The sequence below is a fragment of the Carassius auratus genome, chromosome 6 (assembly GCF_003368295.1).
Source record: "Carassius auratus strain Wakin chromosome 6, ASM336829v1, whole genome shotgun sequence".
Classification (NCBI taxonomy): Eukaryota; Metazoa; Chordata; class Actinopteri; order Cypriniformes; family Cyprinidae; genus Carassius; species Carassius auratus.
The window spans coordinates 16,069,434-16,082,546 of NC_039248.1; the positions used below are offsets into that span (position 1 = coordinate 16,069,434).

Consider the following 13,113-nt stretch of genomic DNA (forward strand, 5'->3'; position numbering starts at 1 on the left):
CTCCTACTACTGGCCCCTCCCACGGACATACACACAGACAACACAGAAAGCGGGAGAGGCATTTAAAACTTTTTGAGATCTGTCACAGGCTTTGTCATCCCGAAAACCTTGGCGTTTGTCGCACGATTAATTACCACACTGACGGAAGACTTTGCTCCGGTCCTTTATTTTATCAGCCGAAGGAAACGTTACACCGTGAACTTCCTAAGAAAGTTCCCTTCAGCGTTACTGAGGATTCGCTGGTATGTCACTTTGTTTCTGTCTTTGCTTTAATACTTCGCGTGTAAATGGTCTTAGAATTGTAAGACCAGTTTAGGGTTCTTGTAAGAAATGTAGTTTTATAGCGTGTTTACAGTCGCATGCACACTTCAGAGACGCGCATGCACGTTTCACAGCACGTTGAGTCTTGCGACGTGACAAAACTAGAACGCATCCATTATGATCAATGAAGCTGATGTCTGCAATGCAAAGTGACGTTCGTCAAGTGCGTGTACAGATATAAAGCCTATTAGAATACATAAGTGACTGTAAGATGTTCATGTTCGTTTTTTAATTAATTTAATTTTTGAATTAAAGAGTTAAGAGTATGCACGATGTGTGCAGATGTTGTGATTTGCTCATGAGCTGTGAAACTTGAGGTAGGCTGACAGCTGAACTAAAATGTGTTATCCTGCAGAAAAACATTAACATGAAGCCCGACTCTTTTCTTTTAGGATGAGTGGACTGCTCTGCACAGGAATTCAATTTAATCAAATTAATGTACATAGTTCACATAACAGTGGAGGTACAGTCATGACATGAACCTTTCAGTGCTTGTAAAGACAAAGCCTCTTCCATTTACTAGTTCCAGGTATTGTGAAATTCTCAAACAGGCCAGTAAGTATTAGATATTGCACCTTTGGGAATAGTCTTGTCTAATAAAATCTAAAGTTCAAGAGACTGCTTTGAAACAGAAAATACTCTTAACTAGGAAGTCTTGTGTCATTGAGTGATCATTTGGCTTTGTGCATTCTTTAGATAAGTTTGTTCAGTGGGATTAACAGCAGAGAATTTCATGTTAATTCTGTTAATTGTCTTCAGTGGATGTACAGTTCTAGACCTGTGGTTGTTATCTGGTGGACTGGACCCTAAAATGTGTTGTAAGTCTGTTCTGATAAGGTCACAGACATCAAGGAGGGAAAGCAATGCAAATAATCAAATATCCCCCAAATATTCCCATATCTATTGTTGTTGGCGGCTAATGCTGTGCAACAAATGAAATTCTAGAATGTTTCGGTACAAATCCATTTGTTATTTGATTGAAGAAGTTAAATTAGACAGGTGCCAGCATTACCAGGATCTAAAACTATAAATCAATCAGTAAATTAAACGTTTCAGTGTTGGATTTTAAGGACATTTCTGTTTCCTTGTGTATGATAACCCAACACTGTGCCAAAACTGTTTTTCATGTGCAAAATAAAATCAGTCCTAAAGCAAAATCACAGGTTTAGACTGCAAAAAAACAAAAAAACATTCTATCTTCTCAGTTTGTTAGAGTGGCTTAATATAATAATTAATATAACCTAATCCTTAACTTATTCATGTGATGTTTACTAGTTACACATTTATAAAAGTAATGTGTTTAGTTGAGAGACTGTAAGTCTCTTTGGTTGATCTCCTCAGGGGGATTTGTTCTGGGTCCCGGTCAGGCTTTTCATGTCTGTCAGACATTAGATGATCCCTGCAAGTGTCTTATGTGAGAAAACGAGGGTTACTGGGCAATGAATTCCATGGGAAAAGCTAGTTTGAGCTCTTAAAAGTACTTTTACCTAAAGTGACTTCTCATAGAGTGATTATTGTTGTGGAGATAAGGTGATGAGTGAAGGTGGTTTCACGAGAACAACAGACTTGTGACTGTTATCTGATTCAAGACCCCTGTGACATGTTGATTCAGGTCCTCAGGGTTAGAGATCACTCACTCTCAGCTTATTACTTTCTAAAAAGATAGAGGGAGACAGAGGAAGTTCAGTGCTTTTTGGAGGGAACTAAATTCACTGTTCAAAGCAGGTAAGATTAACACAAGATAATGTATTTTAATGAATTTCACTACCCTTTTCATCTTCTTTTCAGTCTTTATCATATTGGAGTTCTGTGCGTAGTAGTCAGTCACTGATGATTCATAACTAGAGGTGCATGAGTAAAAATTGGATGTTGATGCAAGTGTATGTGCGTTACTTTGCATGCTCTGATGTGACTCACAAATAAAGGGTCACACACACAGATGTGCAGATGTTCCACTCAAGTGTGTGTTTGTGTGTGTGTGCGATGTGGTCTTAGCGGCGGCCCTGAGGTGAGATTTAGTGTGTGTCTGTGTGCATGTTGTGTGAATGAACACGTCTGGTGCTAAAGATGCGAAATTGGCCCAGTGCGTAGAGTAGATTGATCAGTCTGTGTCACTGTTGGAGGTTGTGGTTTTGTTTGAGTGCAGCTGGCCACTTCATGTCCCCAGTGTGTCACTGTTTGACACGTGGCGACGCTCGCAGCCAATACAGAGAGGATCCATTTGGGCCAACGAGCATATCTTCCATTATAAACATGTCAGAGAGGCCCCCGTCACCATTCAGTTACGCAAACGGGAAACCACACTCTGTTTAGACTGAATGACTCAATCCAAATAAGATTCATTAGCAGTCAAAAAGGCCCATGTTGGACTCCACTGTGGTTTTCAGTAGGGCTGTGCTAAAAATCGAATGAAATTCGCATCTTGCCAGTAAAGCCGCTCCTGTGATAAGTAGTAAATCACATGCTTTCAGATGGAGCAGCATTTACTACACAGAGCCGTAGTTCACTGCCAAGCTACACAAAATCGTGTTCAAAACCGCATGCGATTCATTGCCGATTATAAACATGATTTTGTGTAGCTTGTCAGAGAATTATGGCACTGTGTCGTAAATGCCGCGCCATCTGAAACAGGGTTGCCAGGTTTCCACAACGAATCCCACCCAATTGCTACTCAAAACCTGCCCAATCGTGTCTCAAGAGGGGTTCTTTGGTTAAAAATTGCATTCCGGGGGGTTAAATTCAAATTTTTCGGTGGGGTTCCTCCAGTAAATTTCGCATTCCAGGGGCTGAATATGACGTTATTGGGGACACTTCAACCAGCGGACATGAAAAACAACCCGCGGCTACAGTGTTAAAGTAGCCCAATTCCACGAGAATACCACAGACTTGGCAACACTGATCTGAAAGCACGTGCTGGTGATTTACTACTAATCACAGTAGCGGCTTTACTGATGAGATGCACGAAAATCTCATTTGATTGTTTGCACAGCAATAGTTTTCAGTAGGCCTTTACTACCAGAGTGGCCCTAGATAATGTGCTCTACAGGTACCCACATTTTCATAAGTACTCATGCCATGTTTCTTGGCTGGAACAATGTAGGCTGGAGTGAGTTGTGTTTTATTTATACATGGCTAGAAATAGTTGTGGTGTGTTATTCCCTAGAGGTCATGCTGTATTTGGTCTGTCCTCTCATGCTGCGATGGTTTCAGAAGGACACGGTCAAACATACCCTAAAGACTCCATGGAATAAAAAAAATCGGAGTTTTATGACTTTTTGTCCATGTCTGTTAGCTTTGATGTCGTCTCTCTTAAAAATAAAAGTTGGCAGGGACCTTTAACATCCATGGAACTTTTCCATTGCACAAAAGAGTGGTGTGCGATAATATTGTAATTGTTGTTTTAATGATACGCAAGCTTGCATTATTGAGTATGCCACTCATTTTGCAAAAAATATAAATGAAACACATTTTGATAGCCCAAGAGACTGTATGCTTGATGAAGCCTATAAGAATGCATTTAAAATGCTCCGTTAATTCGAGTTATGAAAGTTAAAACATGATATTAACTTAATGCAACATTTCTGCATCTCAGAGCAACACTGCGGTGTTTTATTCCTGAATGAATCTGTTTTTGAACAAATCGGTTGAATTCATGATTTAATAAACCGTTTGTAAAGACAGCAACTTGCTTTGTTTCTAAATTAATCAGCCCTTTTAAATGAATCATTAGCATTTCACGTTGTTTGTTTCTAAACCCTGGATTAACATTCTTTTTTTTATATTTATGGTGTTAGTGTGATTGATTGGATGAATTTGAAGGTCTTATGGTTTGGAATTAAGTGATGGTAATTAATGACAGAATTTTTATTTTTTTGGTGTCCCTTTAAAAGCACCCAAATATGACGTACACTTTTAGGGTTCTGTTTGTAATCTTCTAGCTATAACTTTAACGCAATGGAGGAATAACACCATAAAAGGGTTCTAACCCTGATCCCGAGCTGGGTATCAGAAGATCAGGTAAAAAGCAGTTCTAACCCTGTTTCTAAATTAATAAAGTGTGAATCATATACCTTTATCTAGGGATAAAAAAGGGGGTTCAGAGCGATGACAACCTAGGGTTAAGATCAGTGTGAAAAGTGGAATTATTTTTTCTCGCTGCAAAAACTCTGAAAACTTTACTTTTGAAATTGTACAATGAGCATTTTTTGCTAATAACAAACTATGGTAAAACAAGAAATCATATGAGTTTGTAATTATATAAGCATAACATAATTTTTTATTTTTGGATTAAACTGGCAGATCTATTGGCAGCTTAAAGAAAAAAGGAGAAGCCCTGTCTCGTACAAACTTATAGGCTAGTGACAATGCCCCTGAATTTTCGAGATACCCCTACCGGAGGTAGAACTAAACCCAACAATGTTTTTCCTCATCTCTAAGGTCTCCCATATATGAAATGGATTCTTGGCTAAAAATATTTTACTGCTAAGATTGTTAAATTAACAGATATTGTTATACACCACAAAACCAATAAAGGACTAAAATATAGCCTGTCCTTATGGGAGTTAAGGCATATAAACTAATGCAGATCAATCACACAAGCTCTGGGAGCTTTGAAACTTGACATGTTTGTAGTCAGGAAGTTGATTTAACTACTAGAAAAGACTGGATGTGAATATCTTGATGTATGGAATAAATAGACACATGTAAACACATATCTAAAATAAGCGGACATGCACAAATTCAATATCTATGCAGAATGTTTTCATTTACTTTGTGCTTGCTTTGCCTGGCATTATCATAGAAACACATATGATGGCTTGTTGGAAAGGTGGGGTTGTGCTGAATCCAGCAATACCAAATATGTAAATATATGATAAAAGAGAAGTGTTCTGTCACTCAATGTATGATGTGTCCAAAATGAATGAAAATGGAACACTGACATAATTGAGTCCAAACCCATTCATTATCAGTGGTGAGAAGAATGTTGAGAAATTCAAATATAAGAGACATCAAAAAATATTTAATATGGCACCTTGTACTATATGGAAACAAAGATTGAAATCGAAAGATAACACCTTACCATAGCACAAACAGGAGACCAGGAGTTTTAACTTAATGAACTTTTTAATAAAACTATAACTTAACTTCACACAATACAACTTAAATTACTGTCTTAAATAAAACAAATGGCAATCTAACTAAAGAAACAAACACTCTTTGGGGAAATGAGCCCTGTCTTCTCAGGCTGTTTAGTTTATTTTCTAGCAGCAACCATTTGGAACATCAACTGCTTTTGGGAACCGTTGGAGAAGGGTCTGGCTGCAGACTTGCACTTGCACTCTCAGACACTGCTTCTGCTAGCAAGGCCACTTGAAGTCTTTATTTTTTATTTTGTTCTATTTATTGATAACTTTTTGTTTGAATTTCCCAACATTTTATAACAGTTGCCATGTGGCAAAGACAAGAAAAAATAAACTAAATTACAATGTCAATTGCAATCGCTACTTGCACTCTCCGCTACCTGTGACTTCACTTGCAATCAACACAAATCGTGCATGTTGCCAATGGAGACGAGACGCTGTGGTTGTGATTAAACGATTAAAACTAATTTAGTACTATAACGTACAGGGTCCTGCAAGAAAAAGACAAGCACAGACCTTGGCCACAGAACAGCAGAATATGAACGCAATGCACAAAGTCTTTCGTTAAGCGTTTTCCTCCTGTAGAAAAAAACTAACACTTAATATGGCATAATGTATTCAGACACATTAAGTTCAATTAAAAGATCAAATTCGATATATAGTTATTATTCAATGTACTGCAAGTCAAGCAGATGGCTATGAACACAATGTGCAAACTTTGTCCTCCCATACAATAACGCTTAATGTGGCCTAATAACAGACTAAGATGATAAAGACAATTTAGTAGGCCTAGGCTAGCCTATATGTCTTGTTGTTGACTCTAAGTATATACAGACCAGCAAATATGAACGGGCATTATGCATTAAGTGATTTTAAAGGATCAACTCCGTACAGGCAAGAAGACGAGTACAGAACGCAGTGCGTTAAATTGTACATTAAACGTTTTCCTCCTATAGAAAATCATTATAAATAAAACACATAATGTAGGTTAATGGACAAAGACAGTGATATAAACAAGTTGTAGACAGTTTATTCTATATGGAAAAATGCTTGATGTGAAACTTTACGTGTTTCGTTTATTCTGGGCTCACATGCTTGCCTGTACATATTAGTTATGTATTTTAATAAAGTAGAGAAGCATGAGTTTGGCCTTTCTCATCTATGTCCATTATGCCACATTTTGCGGTATGTGAGGAAAATACTATATACATATTCCTTATATTAATGAACTGTACATTTAATTTGATATTTTAATAGCATCTTAATATATTAACCCATGTTAAGTGTTTTTTTTTTCTATGCTTAGCTGGAGACTTTATGCAAATGTTCATATTCTGGTGTTCTGGCCATGGATTTGCCGATCTTGTCTTTTTCTTGCAGGACCCTGTACGTTATAGTACTAAATTAGTTTTAATAATTTAATCACCACCACAGCGTCTTGTCTCCATTGGCAACATGCACGATTTGTGTTGATTGCAAGTGATGTCACAGGTAGCGGAGAGTTCAAGTAGCAATTGCAAGTGACATTGTAATTTAGTTTCTTTTTTCTTGTCTTCACAACCTGGCTTTATAAAATGTTGGGAAATTCAAACGAAAAGTAATAAAAAAAATAAACAAAATAAAAAATAAAGACTGCAAGTGATGTCACTAGCGGAAGTACAAATGTCTGAGTGTGCAAGTCTGAGAGTGCAAGTGAAAGCCTGCAGCCAGACCCTCTTGAAACATTTTGGGGTCAACCCCCCATGATGTTACAACTGCAACACACCACTCATCCACATTGTCACCAGTGACAAAGTGGGTCATATTTGGACAGTCAGGGCAAGAGCAAAACCCTGTGCAGGTCAAGCCCACAGAAAGACACTGGCATTTGGTGGCATTGGTGCAGTTTCCATCTTTACAGTAGAGGTGGGTGAGGTCTCTAACTCCTTTAGGTGCTGGTGCCTTCTGGAACATCACAGATTAAATGCAGCCACCTTCTCTGAGCCTCCATCCTCTACCAACTGGGTTCCAGAGAAGAGGTTTGGCCAGGTGGCTGTGACGCCACACTACTGTTTGGTACACGGCTCTCAGCACATGTTGCTGGAAGCCATCTTCTGTTGGGGGTAGATTTGCTGCTGACACCTCAGCTCATCCAGGTTGGTGCTAGGATGCCCATCTTGGTGCCTCTTCTTTGTCTTTCAAGATCTTTGATTGAGTGTTGGTGGTAATATCTATCAAAAACTATAACGACACAGCTGTGACCTTCCTTTCCCATTAAAATTGCGATCTTTTTCCAGACACACTCACCCAGGTCATTGAACGTTTGAAAGGCTGAATCATTGAGCATTTGAAGAATATCCATGCCATCAATGATATATGCTGATGGTTCTTTTACACTTGGCAGCTGCTGTTGTCTTCTTTATGCTTCCATCATCAAAAAACAAAGAGGGTGGGACAAAATCATGTTTAATCTGAGATACGAGATTTTTATAATATAATACAATATTTGAAAAATGCTGAAAAGTGGGCAGAGCACAGCGGAGATAGAGGGGACAAACCAAGGGCAAGGCTGAGCCGGTGGGGCGTGAACCTGAGACCCTCAGTGACAGATTAATTGACAGCTGCTGTTAGAGTCGCTAAAATGGAGAGTGACTCTAGTGACGCAAGTAGTTTTGCTACAGAGCGTTCATTTGAAGTAGAGGACTTTTCTCCCCCACCTTCACCTGAAGTGGAGGATGTCGAGGTGTCTGAGGACACAGGGCCAGGGCCTGAGCCATATCAATTCAAGCCACTGGCTCAAACTGCGGTCTTAACTCCCGGATTCTGATAGGCATCCGATGATGCTAGCGAAGCATCCGTGCAAGAGAGAATGGGGCCAGTCTCCGAGTAAGGCACTGCGTCGCTTTTCAGCGTGAGCTGTGTGGAGCATTACAGCTGTGTGGAGCATTACCGAAGCATTACAGCTATGGATTTTTAACAAAACAAGCCTACTCAAATGTATCTAACCTAACGATTTTCATTCGTTATTGTAAGAAATGAAAAAGAGTTATGCAAAGATAGGCTTACTTGGCGCCAGTAGACAGACCTTTTTTCTCCCATAAATAAAACCTGTTAGCCTACTTGGGGCATTTTACATGCACAGTGCCAACTTTGAGTCAGTAAAATAATAATAAAAACAATAATTTAATGCTGGTATCCAAAACATTTAATTCAATACAAGTAGAATTAGAAATTAGATACATTTTAAAACTTCAATGCACATGTATAATAAGCCTAGTAATAATAACCCTAGTACTATCGATCATAACATACTTCTACAGAGACTGGAAAACTGGGTTGGGCTTTCTGGGATGGTACTCAAATGGTTCAGGTCATACTTAGAAGGGAGAGGCTATTATGTGAGTCTATTAGAGCATAAGTCTAAGTGGACGTCCATGACATGTGGAGTGCCACAAGGGTCAATTCTTGCACCGCTCTTGTTTAGCCTGTGTATGCTTCCACTAAGTCAAATAATGAGAAAGAACCAAATTGCCTATCACAGATATGCTGATGATACCCAGATTTACCTAGCCATATCTCCAAATTACTACAGCCCAATAGGAGGATCTTTGATGACATCTTTGTACGCATACGCGAGTGGTTGTGTGGCAACAAAACAAACAGTATGGCAGGCTGTAAAGACGCAACGAGCACTTTCAAGTGAGTTAAGGCCCGTTCACACCAAGCACGATAACTATAAAGATAACTATAAAGATAACGATATTAGCGTCCACACCAGCGAACGATATTGTCTGTGTATTTGAAGCGGACGCGGCACGTCTGCTGCTTTAAATTCTCGAGCTCATTACAGCAGGATTGATTCTGATTGGTTGGCAATGTTTTATCGTTCATCAGGTGGAAAAATCGTTCTGAAAGTGATTCCAACGATATCGTTTCTTTATCGTTATAGTTATGGTGTGGACTCTGCTATTCTTTAATATTGAGAACGATTTTTAGAACTATATCTTTATCGTTATCTTTATAGTTATCGTGCTTGGTGTGAACGGGCCTTTAGCGGGCAAAATCCTCAATATATAAGCACTTTAACATCTGAAGACCGGAGGAGGTTTGGAGAGAAGCTCAAAATTTGTATTGGTGACAAAATCGAAGCTATTCAAAGCCCATATGAGATCTGGGATGACAAAAAACGTTGGTCCGACTCGCCCGTGTCTTGGCCACGAATCTGCTGGGGAGACATTTATTCTTATTTAATAGAAACCCCTGGACCCTTTACTCATGAGAGATTAAAAGCTTTCAAAAGTCTGAAGGCCTATGATTATTTTGTTTCTTGAACAGTTGGGCCAGTCTTTTCTGCCAAGCAGAAAGCAGTGATCGTGCTAAAAGCAGAGGTTAGACCTGGCCAAGCAGAGTCACAGCATGATTTGCATCTCCCGTGGGTGTTCGACAAAGAGAACGGCGAAATAATCACTGCTCACTGCGACTGCAAATCCGGGTAAGTCTTCATTGATCAGTGTTCTTATTTACTTATTTATTTACTGAAAATGTAGTGACTGTTGTACCAATTCAATTGTTTTCAGTGTGAGACTTTCAATGGCGTCTGTACTAATGGTGAAAAATTGTATATCACAGCTTACACATTTCTCCTTCTTTCAAATCCAGTCTTGGAGAAACATGCAGTCGTGTAGCAGCTTTAATGTTTAAAGTAGAAGCAGCTGTCAGGATAGGACTTACAAATGCTGCATGTACTAGTGAGGCTTGCAGCAAAGCACAGCTACAGAATGATGTGAGGAACATAGTCTGGGTGCTGTGGATTGCGGTTTGGGACACCTGAATCAGAAAGCGAAAACATATGACTCGGTTGATTTGACTCAGTTTTATTTATTTTTATTCAATCTTCTATAAATACATAGTCACTAAGACTTACCATGAACAAAATGTGCCTCACAAACTCGTTCAGAAGCTGCAGGCTTTCTTCGGGACGTCCAGGTTCAATCGCCTAATTGCACGCAACCATTTCTTTCATTTTTCGCTATCCTTTTCGGAGGGAATTCGAAAAAACTTTTTATCAGGCCCCCAACTAACCGTACAATCGACCACACAGCAAGAGTGAACCATCCTCTTCTCTAAATCCTCCTCCAAACGTGCAAAACAATCAAATTACAGGTATCTAGCGGTGTTTCCTGCCACACGATTCCCATGATGCAACGCGACAAACATAAACAATGACGTCACAAAAGATCCGCCTATTGACTCCCTCTGCCAATGCATTGATAAAATTAATAGTTGGATGTGCCAGAGCTTTCTTCAGCTAAACAAGGAAAAAATTGAAGTCATTGCATTTGGAAACAAACATGAAGTGTTCAAAGTGAATGCATACCTTGACTCTAGGGGTCAAACAACTAAAAATCATGTCAGGAATCTTGGTGTGATTCTGGAGACCGGTCTGAGTTTCAGTAGTCATGTCAAAGCAGTAGCTAAATCAGCATACTATCATCTCAAAAACATTGCAAGAATTAGAGGTTTTGTTTCCAGCCAAGACATGGAGAAACTTGTTCATGCCTTTATCACCAGCAGGGTGGACTATTGTAATGGGCTCCTCACTGGCCTTCCCAAAAAGACCATTAGACAGCTGCAGCTCATCGAGAACGCTGCTGCCAGGATTCTGACTAGAACCAGAAAATCTGAGCATATCACACCAGTCCTCAGGTCCTTACACTGGCTTCCAGTTAAATATTGGATTGATTTTAAAGTACTTTTACTCGTATATAAGTCACTAAATGGCCTAGGACTGAAATATATTGCAGATATGTTCACTGAATATAAACCTAACAGAGCACTCAGATCACTAGGATCAAGTCAGTTAGAAATACCAAGGGTTCACACAAAACAAGGGGAGTCCTCTTTAGTTACTATGCTGCCTGCAGTTGGAATCAGCTTCCAGAAGAGATCAGATGTGCTAAAACACTAGTCACATTTAAATCCAGACTCAAAACTCATCTGTTTAGCTGTGCATTTATTAAATGAGCACTGTGCAATGTCCGAACTGATTGCACTATATTTTCACTTTTTTTATGTAAAATCATTTTCTAACTGTTTTTAAATTCATTTTAGTTAAGTAGTTTTTTTCATAATTTAAAAAGTTTTAAAATTGCTTGTCTTTATTTTTATTATTTTTCTTCATGATTATTTTACTTTATTTTATGTAAAGCACTTTGAATTACCATTGTGTATGAAATGTGCTATATAAATAAACTTGCCTTGCCTTGCCTAGTAATAAGTAGACATTTAAAATACATCAATAACTGATATCATAGTTTAAAATAGATAAAATCTGAGTTAAGGCTTGCTTTATGTGTTGCTCGATGAGGATTTCTCAATCGTTGCGACTTTAAATCCTGAGGACACAAAATGCCGTGGAACCTCCTGCCGTGGAGTGAAGAAGAGGTGGAGTTACGAGGATTCTCAGACAGTTGAAGTGTCCAATGGAGTTAAGAGATTTGCTCTCAATCTATTTTCAACACTTTAGATTGTTTACCACGTGGGGTTTGACCAATAGCATTGAATTGTGAAAAAATATGAAATAGACAAAATTTGGACATGCGAGGATTCTGCCTGTCAGTGACGATATTTTAATAAAGGTGTTCCATTCCAATGTTAACCTGATTCAATTGGATCTGTGGTTCATATGAATTGTATAGTATACTGTGCCTTATGAAATGTATTATTAGTAAATGTATCATAAATATAGATCAGCACTTACCTAATGTAAGTTACTTTGCAGTAACCATGAATTTGTCAACATTCTTCTCACCACTGATAATGTGATTTGGACTTGAGGCTATTTTGTCCAGTGTTCTTTCATTTTGGCCACCTCATACATTGAGTGACAGAACACTTCTCTTTTATTATATATTTACATATTAATAATTTAAGTTGTGTTGTGTGAAGTTAAGTTATAGTTTTATTAAAAAGTTCAAACTCCTGGTCTCCTGTTTGTGCTATGGTAAGGTGTTATCTTTCGATTTCCATATAGTACAAGGTGCCATATTAAATATTTTTTGATGTCTCTTATATTTGAATTTCTCAACATTCTTCTCACCACTGATAATGAATGGGTTTGGACTCAATTATGTCAGTGTTCCATTTTCATTCATTTTGGACACATCATACATTGAGTGACAGAACACTTCTCTTTTATCATATATTTACATATTTGGTATTGCTGGATTCAGCACAACCCCACCTTTCCAACAAGCCATCATATGTGTTTCTATGATAATGCCAGGCAAAGCAAGCACAAAGTAAATGAAAACATTCTGCATAGATATTAAATTTGTGCATGTCCGCTTATTTTAGATATGTGTTTACATGTGTCTATTTATTCCATACATCAAGATATTCACATCCAGTCTTTTCTAGTAGTTAAATCAACCTCCTGACTACAAACATGTCAAGTTTCAAAGCTCTCAGAGCTTGTGTGATTGATCTGCATTAGTTTATATGCCTTAACTCCCATACGGACAGGCTATATTTTAGTCCTTTATTGGTTTTGTGGTGTATAACAATATCTGTTAATTTAACAATCTTAGCAGTAAAATATTTTTAGCCAAGAATCCATTTCATATATGGGAGACCTTAGAGATGAGGAAAAACATTGTTGGGTTTAGTTCTA

General features: G+C 38.3%; 1 protein-coding gene across 2 annotated transcripts in view; it reads left to right on the forward strand.

Annotated features, from left to right (window-relative positions):
• LOC113098461 (transforming growth factor beta receptor type 3-like) overlaps nucleotides 1-13,113 on the forward strand; it is a 109,161-nt gene continuing 96,048 nt past the window's right edge. The window contains exons 1-2 of one of the 2 annotated variants that reach the window (XM_026263573.1): nucleotides 1-242; nucleotides 9,777-9,933. The gene's annotated coding sequence lies outside the window, so the exon portion shown is untranslated. The remainder of the gene's footprint in view (nucleotides 243-9,776; nucleotides 9,934-13,113) is intronic. The other variant, XM_026263565.1, reaches the window with a different exon arrangement.